At 36.4% G+C, this 12,907-nt stretch overlaps 1 long non-coding RNA gene across 1 annotated transcript in view; it reads right to left on the reverse strand.

The window, feature by feature from the left end:
* Positions 1-8,613: 8,613 nt before the first annotated feature.
* Positions 8,614-12,907, reverse strand: part of LOC143660102 (uncharacterized) — a 54,409-nt gene continuing 50,115 nt past the window's right edge. The window contains exon 4 of the long non-coding RNA XR_013163848.1: positions 8,614-9,173. This is a non-coding gene — a long non-coding RNA (uncharacterized LOC143660102). The remainder of the gene's footprint in view (positions 9,174-12,907) is intronic.

The following is a 12,907-nucleotide window of genomic DNA, read 5'->3' on the forward strand; positions in this document are numbered from 1 at the left end:
GAATATAGATGGAAAAATCCTCAACAAATTACTTGCAAATAGAATCCAATTCCATCTTAAAAGACTTAAGGGTGGTTCAACACAAGAAAATCAATTAACATAATATGCCATATTAAATGAAAATGGAAAAAACACATTATCATCTTGACTGAAAGAGAAAAGATATTTGAAAAAATTCAGCATTCTTTCATGATAAAAACACTTCAAAAGGTAGGAATTGAAGAAATCTTCCTCACCTCGATAAAGGACATACACAAAAAACATACAACTATCATCATACTCAATGAAGAAAACCTGATAGCTTTTTCTCTCTAAGATTGGGAATGAGACAAGGATGTTCATGGTCACAACTGCTATTCAATATTGTGGCAGAAGTTCTAGCTAGAGCAACAGGCAAGAAAATGTAATAATAGGCATCAAATTTGGAAAGGAAGAAGTAAAAGTGTCACTAATTGCAGATGATATGAACCTATATTTAGAAAATCTGGGAAAAAACAGCAAAGCTACCTGAGCTAATAAGCGAGTTCAGTAAAGTTGTGGGTGCAATATTAACAAACAAAAGTCAGTGGTGTTTCTATACATAATAGTAAGGTATTCAAGAGGTAATCAAGAAAAAAATTCTGTTGACAATAACACCTAAAAGAATCAAATATCTAGGTATAAACCTAAAGAAGTTTAAAGGACTTGCACACAGAAAACTACAAGACATTGCTAAAAGAAACAAATGAGACCTAAATAAATGACAAGGAATTCCATGTTCATGGATTGGAAGGCTAAAGGTTGTTAAGATGTCAATTCTATGCAAATTGATCTGCAGATTTAATGCAATATCATCAAAATTCCAACATCCTATTTTACGGAAATGTAAAAGTTAATTATTTGATTTATATGGCAGGGTAAGGGGCTTTGAATACCCAAAACATCTTGAAAAAGAAGAATGAAGTGGGCAGTATCACATTTCACATTTCCTGATTTAAAGCATATTATAAAGCCACAGTGCTCAAACCAGTATGGTATTGGCATAAAGATATACATATTGATCAATGGAATAAAATCGAGAGCTCAGAAATAGACCCTCAGATAAATGATCAATTTATTGTAAACTATAACATATCTACAAAAAAGCAATAAATTTCCAAGTACTTTCTAATAAGTAGTTATAAAACATATTTTAAAGTTTGGTATGAGTTACTGTTCCATGACTTTCTGTTTTTTCTTCTAGCTGCTCCAAGACACTGGGGATGAATAGAAATGTCAATATGATTCACCAGTCATACTCATTTGTTAAATTCTATCTCCTATGTTATACTCCTCCTTTAATTCAAATAATGTATTTAATAAATTTCAAAGTACATTGCAACAATTAGTTGTAGGACAAATTTCACAGTTTGGTATGGGTTATGATTCCATAATTTTGTTTTTTATTTCTAGCTGCTCTAAGGTACTGGAAGATAAAAGAAATATCAGTATAATGGTTCAGCACTCATACTCATTTGTTAAACCTGACCTTCACTGTACACCACCACCAACACCTTTGATCTTTTCCCCACTCTTAGGGGGTATTTGGGCTATGCCTTTTCTAACTTTTTCATGTCAGAAGGGCCTGCCATTAATATGGGCTAGGGGGGTAGAACTCGTTGATGTTCTGGAAAGGCTGGCCCTGCTGCATTTCAGGGCTTATCTGGTCCAGGGACCTATCTGGAGGTTGTAGGTTTTGGAAAGTAACCCTAGTGTATGGAACCTTTATAGAATCTTATATAATGCCATGGTATTTTTTAGGATTGGCAGGAATGGTTTTGGTTGGTGTTCTAGCTTGCTAGCTGCCAGAATGCAATGTAGCAGAAATGGAATGACTTTTTAAAAGGAGGAATTTAATAAGTTGCAAGTTTACAGTTCTGAGTCCATGAAAATGTACCAATTAAAGCAGGGCTATGAAAATGTCCAATCTAAGGCATCAGGAAAAGATACCTTGGTTCAAGAAGGCTGATGAAGTTCAGGGTTTCTCTCTCAGTTGGTAGGGCACATGATGAACATGGTGGTGTCTGCTAGCTTTCTCTCCAGGCCTTTGATTTCATGAAGTTCCCCTGGAAGCATTTTCTTTCATCTCCAAAGGTCACTGGCTGGTGGACTCTCATCTTTCTGTTGTGGTTCTGTGGCTCTCTTCTAATTCCCAAAAGGAACTCTCTCCAAAATATCTCCTCTTTTATAGGATTTCAGTAAACTAATCAAGACCCACATAGAATGGGTGGAGACACATCTCCATCTGATTAAGTTTAATACCCACAATTGACTGAGTCATCCATGGAGATAACTCGATCAAGTTTTCAACCTATAGTACTGAATAGGGATTAAAAGAAACTGTTGCTCCCACAATACTGATTAGGATTAAAACATGGTTTCCCTAGAGTACATAAATCCTTTCAAACTAGCACATTTCACCCTCTGGACCCTAAAAAAGACATGTTTTCCTGATATACAAAATACATTAATTCCATAACAATATCAGAGAACCTCAAACCATTTCAGTAACATTACAAATACAACACAAGGTGAAAAACAGTACAAAGTCTCATCAAACACAGCTACAGGCATGGACAATCCTAAGGCAAAATTTTCTCTGCTAGCTCTGGACCCTCTCTATCTGCTTCAGTGGGTCCACTGTCCTGGCCCAAGGCTTCTTGACTTTAGACCACAGCCTCCATGGTTCTGCCTCTGAAGACATTTTGCCTTCATATTGTCCCTTTTCTGAGCTCCCTCCCCCCAGTCCAGATTGGCAGCAGCTCCATTTATACAGATCCCACAGCACTCTCATTGGCTTTCTATGCAGTAGCCTTGGATCATGCCCATCAGACATAAGGAGTTTCCACAAACCCTTCCTGGGTAACTCCATGTCGAATCCTGGCTTTCTCTAGAATGGCTGATTGGTTCCACATTTGACAAAATCCACATATGGGGCACCATTCTCTTGGGTCTCCTCTCCTGGAAGCCCAGAATTTTCCAGAACATCAATTTCTGGTTTCTTTGTACCCATGACCTCAGTTTTCAGCTTATCTCTTTCACTATAAGTTGTGAGGAGAAATCAGGCTGCACTTTCCATATTTAATTTGGAAATCTCTTCTGTTAAATATCCAAGATCATGGTTTTTAAAGTCTGACTTCCAGCCAAAGCCACTTGTCAATTTTCCCAGATTATCTGCCATTTAAAAATAAGGATCACCTTCCTTCCAGCCTTAAGTAACACACATTTTGTTTCTATCTAAAGCCTGATCAGAGGTATCTTTAAAGTCCACATTTCTACCAAGAGTCTCATTCTAGGCCTTCTCTATCATAATTCTCACAACTCTTCCAGAATCTTCCTCTTATCCATTTAAAAAGTTGTTCCAACATATTTGGTATTTGCAAACTGCAGCAGCACCCTGCTTCTCCAGCACCAAAACCTGTTCTAGTTTCCTAGCTGCTGGAATGTAATATACCAGAAATGGAATGGCTTTTAAAAAGAGATAATTTAATACATTGCAAGTTTACAGTCCTGGGTCCATGAAAATGTCCCAATTAAAGCAAGGATTTAAATGTCCAATCTAAGGCATCAGGGAAAGATACCTTGGCTTAAGAAGGCCAATGATGTTCAGAGTTTCTCTCTCAGCTGGAGGGGCACATGGTGAACATGGTGGTATCTTTCTTTCTAGCCTTCTCTCCAGGCATCTTGCTTCTAGCTAGCTTTCTCTCCAGGCATCTTGCTTCGTGAAGACCCCGGGGAGCATTTTTCTTCTTTGTCTCAAAAGGTCACTGGCTAGTGGACTCTGTGATTCTCTCATCGTTCTGTCACAGTTCTGCTCACTCCCAAAAAGGACTCTCTCCAAAATGTCTCCTCTTTTAAAGGATTCCAGTAAACTAATCAAGACCCATATAGTATGAGTGGAGACACATCTCTATCTAATCAAGTTTAATACCCACAAATGACTGAGTCACATCTCCATGGAGATTAACAATCAAGTTCCAACCTATAGTACTGAATAGGGATTAGAAGAACTGTTGCTTGCTCAGGATTGATTAGGATTAAACCTTGGCTTTTTTAAGGTACATAAATCCTCTCAACCAGCACAGTTGGGGTTTGGCAAGTTATGATAGTTAGCAAAAGCTAACTGAAGCATGCATAAGAGTGACTTCCTATGTAGCCTCTCAATTCTGCTTGAACCCTCCCAGCTACTGATACCTTATTTGTTACACTTCTTTCTCCCCTTTTTGTCAGGATGTCATTGTTGATTCCACAGTGCCAGGGCCAGGCTCATCCCTGGGATTCATCTCCTACACTGCCAATGAGACTTTCACCTCTGGATGTCATATCTCACATAGAAAGGAGGACAATGGTTTCACATGAAGAATTGGGCTTAGAGACCACAAATCTGAGCAACAAAAGAGGTCATCTGGAGGTCACTCTTAGGCATGCCTATAATGGTAGGCTAAGCTTCTCCACTAACATATATAAACTTCACAAGAGCAAGTCTCAAGATTAAAGACTTGGCCTATTGATTTGAGTTTCCTTAATGTTTGGCGAAGTATTTGATGTTTCCCCAGTGTGCCAGTTTGAATCTGTGGTGGACCTCAGAAAAGCCATTTCCTTTAATCCTCATTGAATATTGCTGGAGGGAGCATTTTGATTGTCCCCATGGAGATGTGACCTACCCGTTTGTGGGTGGTAACTTTTGATTAGATGATTTCCATGGATGTCTGTCTCCACCCACTGAAGGTGGAGTTGCTTACTGGAATCCTTTAAAAGAGGAAATATTTTGTAGAGAGTCCCTTTTGGTAGAGCCACAAGAAAGCCAGCAGATGCTGCCATGTTCACCATGTGCCCTTGCAGCTGAGAGAGGAATGTTGAATTTCATCGGTCTTCTTGCACCAAGGTATCTTTCCCCAGATGCCTTAAATTGGACATTTCTATAGACTTGTTTTAATTGGGACATTTTCTCAGCCTTAGAAGTATAAACTAGCAACTTATTAAATTCCCCTTTTAAAAACCATTCTCTTTCTGGTATATTGCATTCTGGCAGCTAGCAAACTAGAACACCCAGTGTTAGAGTTTAATAATTCCATAACTTTTTCTCCCAACCCTCAAGGGACTTTGCCAATACTTTTTGATGATCAGCTTATTATACACTGGAATGTATCCAGGCATTATATCAAGCTATACAAAATTAAAGCCTCTCATTATTTTTCTGGGCTCCTTGTGTTTGGATTGTTTAAATGATCTATGCAGTTAGATTATGTGCTACAGAAAACTTAGGTTCTGGACATAATAAAATTTTCTTCCTTTGGTCTCAAAGAGTAGGTGAAGTTCTAAAATACAGAAAATGTCTTCTATACCCCTGTATTCTGAATTACCTTAATTCTGACCCAGTTAGCTTCATTCTTAACTCTAAATACTAGGTTACGTATATAAAAAATAGCCCCTCAAAATCCAAAAATAACAATTATCACTCAACAAATGACTGCTATAAGATTTTACAATCAAGGCCCCAGTTTTCTTCTTAAGTATTTTCTACATGAGATCACATAGTATTTCAATTGATTTTTGATAAGTTTCTCAAGCCCACTCAACTGAGACAGACAGTCTCTTCAATAAATGGTGTTGGAAAAACTGGATATCCATAACCAAGAGAATGAAAGATGACCCCTGTTCTAGTTTGCTAGCTTCTGGAATGCAACACACAAGAGATGGATTGACTTTCAATGAAAGGGGATTTATTTAGTTAATGTATAGTTCTTCAGAGGAAATGCAGCTAGCTTTCAACTGAGGTTCTTTCTTATGTGGGAAGGCACAGGGCAATCTCTGCTGGTCTTCTCTCCAGACCTCTGGGTTTGAAAAATTTTCCAGGGGTGACTCTTTTCTGCATCTTCAAAGGCCTGGGCTGAGCTGCGAGTGATGAGATGAGGTATGCTGAGCTGCTTGGCTGCGCTAAGTTGAGCTCTCATTTAAGCACCAGCCAATTAAGTCAAACATCATTCATTGCAGCAGGCATGTCTCCTAGCAAACTGCAGATGGAATCAGCAACAGATGAGGTTTACATGCCATAGGCTCATGTCCACAGCAATAGAACTAGGCACCTTCACCTAGCCAAGTTGACACCTGAATCTAACTGCCACAACCCCTATCCCACACTCTATTCAAAATTGACTCAAAATGGATCAGAGACCAAAATATAAGAACCAGTATCATAAAACTCTTAGAGGAAAACATAAGGAAACATCTTCAAGATCTAGTGATAGGTGGTAGTTTTGAAGACTTTGCACCAGAGCACAAGCAATGAAAGAAAAAATAGATAAATATGAATTCTTCAAAAATAAAATAAAAGGCAACCAACTTAATGACAGAAAATATTTGGAAACCACATATCTGATAAGGGTTTGAAATATAAAGTATATATAAAGATATATATGTCTTTATATCTGAGTCTGTGGCAGCTTTGAGCTCTGAATTGTGTTGGGCCGTGCTATATTGAGCTTCTTCCACTCTCTTCTGACCTTTCTTTTAAGCCTCCAGCTAATCAAGTTCAATGTCACTCATTGTAGATGGTACTCCCTTTTAGCTGACAACAGATGTAATCAGCCATAGAAAAATTTTGCATGCTGATGATTTAAGTTGACAGCAAAAAAAACAACTGGGCACCATCACCTGGCCAAGTTGACACCTGAACTTATCTACTACCCTTAGTATAAATTCCACTAGTTGGGATATACCCAGAAGATTGAAAGCATTGATGTAAACAAACATTTGCACACTGATGTTCATAGCAGCATTATTCACAATTGTGAAAAGATGGAAACAACCCAAGTGTCCATCAACAGGAGAATGGATAAACAAAATGTGGTATATACATATGATGTAATATTATTCAGCAGTAAAATGGAATGAAGTTCCAAAGCATGCAACAACATGGATGAACCTTGAGGTTAAGTGAAATAAATCAAACACAAAAGGACAAATATTTTATGATCTCATTGATATGAACTAATCATAACATGTAAACTCATAGGCATAAAATATAGAATATAGGTTATCAGGATATAGAATGAGGGTAAAGAATGGGGAGCAGCTGCTTAATATGTGCTGAATGTTTAAAGTGAACTTAAATGTTTGGAAATGAACAGGTGTGATGGTAACATGTTATTGTCAGAATAATTAACAGTGCTGAATGTTGTGTGAATGCAGTGGAAAGGGGAAGTTTAGAATTGTTGGGGACCAGAGGCTAACCTAAGATGGCGATTGAGCCAACATGGCCACCCCGGCTAATGCAATGGCATCTATATAGTACAACAAGGTTCTTCATGGAAATAGGTTCCCGCCGGGACCTTCCTGCTGGTGCAAACTCCCCACCAATTATCTAACCAGCCCTTCCCGCCGGCGCGAACTCCCTCCTATCATAATGCCCCACATACCCTACTCCCTCCCCAAGTCGGTATATATACACCCGGCTTGCTTAATAAAATTTGCAGCTTGATCAGAATCCTGTCTTGCTGTCCTTCTTGCGTCTCTCTGTCCCATAGCCATTCTTCCCTCAGCAGGTGGCGGACCCCGTTGACTGTCCTGCGGGTCAGGACATAGGACGTATGTCACCAGAAGGAATTTTGGAGGTTAAAGCATGGGAATGTATAACAGTAAATCTTCTGGTGGACAACATCTGTGATTAACTGTACAAATATAAAAGTTATTTTATGAACTAGAGTAGATGTATGACACTACAATAAGGAATTAATAATAGAGGGGTATATGGGAAGAAATGTACCTATTGCAAACTATGGACTATAATTAACAGTAATATTTTATACTCTACTATCAACAGTAACAAACAGACCACACCAATACTATGGGTCAATAGTATGGGGAGATAAAGCATATGGGAGGACTAGGGTTTTCTTTTTACTTTTATTTCTTTTCTGGAGTAATGAAAATGTTCTAAATTTGATCATGGGGCTGTATGTACAAGTGTGATGATATTGTGATATTGTTGTGTGAATATATCTCATTAAAATTGCATTAAAAATTTTCAGTCATCTATGGATTGTCTGGATCAATATAAGAAATTTTTTCACTATTTTACTTTGTGATAAATCGAATTCATTCAACATATTTGCTGTCTTTCAAGGAAAATGACATTGTCTGCCCCTTGAGTAGAAGTCTGCATATAGGCATTAATTACATAATTGCCTAGGACCAGTGACTTCTGTGTGCCTTCAATTCTTCTTTTTTTTCAAATGGGAGTATTTATAGTTATAAACTTACCCCTGTTACTCAGTGTATTTTCAGTGTGAGGGAGGATTGGTGGGGTGGGAGATGTTGGGTGAAAGAAATAGGTAAGAATCTGAGCTCTTGACCTATTGCCTGCCATTAATTCTAAATATTACTAATTATAATAGGTAATTATTATTTCCTTCACATGTTTTATGTATTCCCCACTAGAATGCAACAAATAAAATTCTGTGGGAACTAAGGACACAGAATTGTGTTCTTCAGAGTCTAAGATAGAGTTTAGTATATGATAGGCATTCATTAAGTATTTGTTGACTAAATAAGAAGTAAAAAACAATACAGAGGGAAAAAATTAGCCAATGGAACAAATAAAATATAAAATAAGAAGTGATCAGATATAGTTCAGTTTGCAAGTAATGGAAAAGGTCCCAGACAGGAGACAGGAAAAATCACTGGAACAAGTAAGTACTACATCTTTGTCTTTTAAATATGTGCATAGTCATAGCAGGCTTTCTTTTGTTTCACATCTCAATTCCAGTTCTAAGATGTCATTATCTTCATTTGCATTAAAATATTCTTCCTCTTGATAGATATTTGTTTTTTCATTCCTTTTTCTATGACTTCTCTTTGACAAAAGGTGAAACATGTCTGATTTTAGTCCTCAACATTTCTGACTTTGATTATTACAATAGTATCTAACATTCCCTCCCGACTTTAGTTTAGACCCTGCCTATCTGACCATAAATATAGTATTTATCACTCTATTTCATTGTTACTTACTTAGGTGTCTGTTTGTCTGTAAAAAAAGCTCCTTGAAGGGTGAAACTTAGGATTATTTATGTCTGAATATCTTGAACACAGCACTGACTCTGGCATATAGAATAGGCTTTGTACAAATCCCACCACTCAGGATATTCCCAGAAGATCTGTAAGCAGAGTCAAGAACAGACTGTTGCACACAGGTGTTCATAGCGGCATTATTCACAATTGATAAAAGATGGAAATAACCCATGTCCATGAACAAATGAATGGATAAACAAAATGTTGTATATACATATGATCAAATATTATCTAGCAGTAAGAAGGAATGAAGTCCTGAAGCATGTGACAACATGGATAAACCTTGTGGACATTATGTTAAGTGAAACAAGCCAAACAAAAGGAAAAATATCTTATGATCTCACTGATATAAGCTAATTATAATATGTAAACTCATAAACATAAAATATGGAATATAGATTACCAGGATATAGATGAAGCTGAAGAATGGGGAGTGGTTGCTTAATAAGCACAGAATGCTTAATGATGTTGAACTTAAATGTTTGGAAATGGATAGAGGTGACAGTAACACATCATTGTGAGGATAATAACAGTACTGAATGGTGTGTGAATGTGATGGAAAGAAGAAGCTTCAACTCAGGACTGTCAACAGAAAGAAAGTTGGAGGTTAAAACATGGGAATATATGACAGGGAATCTTGTGGTGGACAATGACTGTGATTAACTAAATAGATATTAAAAGTTCTTTCATGAACTAGAGTAGATGTATGACACTATTACATGGAGTTAATAATAGAGGGGTATATGAGAAGAAATGTACCTATTGTAAACTATGGACTATAGTTAATGGTAAAATTTTAACAGTCTTTCAACAACAGTAACAAATGTACCACACCAATGGGTCAATAATATGATCAATAATAGGGGAAGGTAAGAGGTATGGGAGGACAAGGGCTTTCTTTTTTATTTTTATTTCTTTTCCAAAGTAATGAAAATGTTCTAAAATTGATCATGGAATACATGTACAACTATGTGATACTATTGTGAGCCACTCATTGTATACTTTGGGTGGTTTGTGAAATCTCAATACAACTGCATTAAGAAAATAATAAACCAATATGAAGGACATTAAAAAAAGAGGACTTGTACATATTTGATGAATCAATGAATGAGTCATTGAATGATGAACTGGAAGTCAGTGTCAGGAGAGTGATGGAAAAGATTTAGGGAGAGCATCACAGGATAAAGAAAACAATGAAGCTAGTAAAAAGCAGGTAAAAGAAACTAATATAAGAGAAAAGAATCAGAAAGTGCCATAAGTAGGCTGTCCAAGATGGAGTTACAAAAAGTGGGTCAACATCATGAAGGACTGAGAAAAGGCATTAGGATTTATCTCAAAGCACATCAGGTATCTTTCAAATGACCTATTCTAATGGAGTATAGCAAGTAGACTAGAATGGTGATAAAATATGTAGAGGGGGTGGGTGGGGAACAAAAATTGCTAAAAGCAGCATGGAGGAAGTAATCATAACTGTAAGCTGGGTTTTTGCAAGTGAAAAAGCTCTAAAATATTATGGAGTGTGATATAGCGTTCCATACCTGAGTATATATCTGGCAAAATAAGGCATATATGAACCAATAAAAACATATATGAGGCACAAAATAGCTTTATTTAAAATCACCCCAAACTGCAAGCAGCTCAAATATCTATCAATGAGAGAATGGATAAATATATTGGGTTATATTCATAAAATTAAATACTGTTCATTAATAAAAAGGAATGAATTATTGAGATATCAAAACAAGGTGGATGAATCTCATAAACACATTAGCAAAAGAAGCCAGACACAAAGGAGAACAAACTATGTGATTCTAAGGTTAATGAACTGATAAGCTAATCTATGCAATAGAGTGAGAATAGTGGTGTTCCTTTGAGATGACAATTAACTGGAAAGGGGCACGAAAGAATTTTTTGGGTTGATAGATACATCTCATATCTAGTTATAGGGAGCAATTATATAAGTATATATATACATAAAAATTCATCAAGGTGTACCTTTGAAATTCATTAACTTTATTATATGCTTATTAAACCACTTCCTCCCCCCCCCACACACCCCCAAAAAAGAGAAAACCAAGCATACAAACTAAACAAACAAAAGAACATCATGGAGTAGTTTTTAAAAAGACTGTCAGTAAAATATTCAAAACAACTGAAGAGTTCATTAATAAGGGAATGGTTAAATAAACTGTAACACAGCCCTACAATGCTTTTTATTAGAAAAGAATATTCTATATACTGATATGCAAACTTCCAGAATGAATCATTGAGCAAAAAAAAAAAAAAAATCAAAGTGCAAAACAGTATATATTGGTATAAGACAGAAGTGCAAGTAATGGAAAAAATAATCATACATAAAATATATATATGCCATCAATGGAACTAAGAGAATTTAACATATGCAGGAATTATAGCCATGTGAAGGGGAAATTTAGTGGTATAATGAGGACAACGTGTCTGCTGCTATTTATTGCCCTAGAGGAAAACTATCCATGGAATAAGTGAGGGCATTCTTTTTTGCAACCCTCCCCAATCTTAATTCAATCAAACCTATCAAATTTCTATGGAGTCATAGGTGAGAACAACTCTTGGGACAAACCTGTGGGAAAAACAAACTCTAAGGTTGGATTTCTTTCTGGTGCCCCAAGAAAGAGGGGTCTCCCTGTTAAGGATGCAGATTAGTTGCCAGCTCAGAAATACTACATTATGGGTTTTGGGTACTGTCCTATTGGGTGCAGTATACACTCAGAACCAAAGACTAATGTATGATGTTGTATCAGTCAGAATACAAGATCCATGAACTTTATACCATAATACACTCCAGATGAATCAAACTTTTAAATGTGAAAAATAAAACCATGAAGTACATTTTTAAATGATCAAAGGTCTTTCCAAAGATAGTTTAAAAAGTTATAAGTCATGGGATAAAAGATTGATGAATCTGATTACAGAAAACTTTTAAAAATTTAAACAGCATTTTAAAAAATGATAAGCAATGTAAAAATAAAGTCCCTCTGGTATTGTAGGCAAAAGTTCTTTACTTTTATCCACAAGCCTGAGGCCCCTAAGGAAATTTTCTTATACAAAAATTCAATGGAGACAACTTTTCATAGAAACATGAAATTTCATACCAGGTTTTCTCTCACAGTGAGTCACTGTTATCACTTACCTATCTGAAGAATTCTTCTCATTTCCCTCTACCATCCAGGGATCTTCCCTTTGTTTCAGTAAAAAGTCACATCATATGTAAAAATCAAAATTCTTGTGTATAGGAAAATAAATTAGGCCTGGCCATATTATGGGAATTTAATAATTAAGCCCCTCTTCCTTAATTTTTAGGGAAATGAATATATTTCCACTAGGACCAAATTGACTGTAAAAGACTTATGAGCAATCAGGAAGATGAAACTTCAGAGCACAATAAAGATATCCATTTTCAATTCCTAAAAGCTAAATCTGATGGAAATATGGAGAAAAAATTGGATTCACATTTCTTCACAATAAAGAAATCCCAATACCATGAAAGTCAAGTTATGATTTTTGAGAGAAGAGAGTATCCAGAATTCTAAAGTCCTTGTAATCCTCCAATACCACATCTTGGTGCAAATCCTTCTGAGTAGGGCTCAGCCATTCTGACTCCTTCTAAAAAGCCAAATATTACCTTTTTCAGGATCCCACAACCACCCACATGCATGGTGACTTGTTAGTAGGATTCACAGAACTCAGAGGTAGTTGAACTCATGGATATGGATATTATAATGAATGTGTATAAAAGAGGATTAGCAAGGGGGAAAGACACATCATGTACAATCTGGGGGAA

This window comes from Tamandua tetradactyla, chromosome 16, assembly GCF_023851605.1.
Source record: "Tamandua tetradactyla isolate mTamTet1 chromosome 16, mTamTet1.pri, whole genome shotgun sequence".
In the NCBI taxonomy this organism is placed as follows: Eukaryota; Metazoa; Chordata; class Mammalia; order Pilosa; family Myrmecophagidae; genus Tamandua; species Tamandua tetradactyla.